Raw genomic sequence first — 1,161 nt, 5'->3', positions numbered from 1 at the left:
GTTCTGGCTTCCTCCAGATGGCCCTGGCACCTGGGACCTGGTAACACTGTCCCTTTGGCCCTCCAGCCCTGGATGGAAGGAACTTCCTCCAGTTGCTAATCCCTGGGTTGCCTCACTATCCCATGTTGTCCAGCTGTTCCATCACCTAGGTAATCAATTCTCTGTTTTAAATCCCTCTGTTTAAAATACCTAGAGCGTTGGTGGTGCAGTGGTTAAGCATTTGGCTGCTAACCAAAAGGTCAGCAGTTCGAATCCACCAGCTGCTCCCTGGAGGCCCTATGGGGCAGTTCTGCTCTGTCCTACTTAGTTGCTAGGAGTCTGACTCGACTCAACAGGAACAGGAATGGGCTCAAAATACCTAGAGATGTTTCTTTTTCTTGACTGGCCCTTGGCTGATAAGGCAAGGAAGTGACAAAACAAGCTGGAAGTATGACTTCATCCATACTTTCTTTGCTGGTGGGAGTGTGAACTGGCAGAGATCTATGGAGAGTAATTGGGCAATATCTGTATCTCTAACGAAATTACAAAGCACATGCCCTTTGTCCCAGCAATTCCACTTTGAGAAACTTATCCTATAGCTACACTTGCAAATATTTTTTAAATGTTTGTACAAGATTATTCATTGCAGCATTGTTTGTAAAAGATTGGAAACCACCTAAAAGTCCACTAGTGGGAGATGGATTAAATAGATTAGGGTAGGTTCATAAAATAAACTAATATGCGATCACTAAAAAGAATGAGGAAGTTCTTTATGAAAATTGAAAAATACCAAATTCAGGATAATGGTGACTTCTGGAAGGAGGGAGAGAGAAAGGGGGAAAGAGAGGGAGGAGAGAAAGGACATAAAATGGGGGAGCAGGGGCCCAGGAGATATCAAGTATATCTCTAATCTTTTATGGCTTGAAAAAAAAAAGATTTTATAGCATTGGAGAGTGGGTACATAAGCACGTTATAATATTCTTTGTACTTTTCTGTATGTTTAAAACATTTCACAATAAGAAACGTCAAGGATAAATTCCTAAGAGATGGAGAAAGCCAGGTACAAAACAGCACCTGTGGTGCCCCCGTAAAAAGAATAAGGGTACAGAACATATCTACTCATCTTCAGTCATTGTCTCTGGCAAGAAACTGGCGATATTAGTCATCTTTGGAGAGAGAGGA

The sequence above is a fragment of the Trichechus manatus genome, unplaced genomic scaffold (genome assembly GCF_000243295.1).
Source record: "Trichechus manatus latirostris isolate Lorelei unplaced genomic scaffold, TriManLat1.0 scaffold00109, whole genome shotgun sequence".
Taxonomy (NCBI): domain Eukaryota; kingdom Metazoa; phylum Chordata; class Mammalia; order Sirenia; family Trichechidae; genus Trichechus; species Trichechus manatus.
This window is presented reverse-complemented; position numbering follows the sequence as displayed.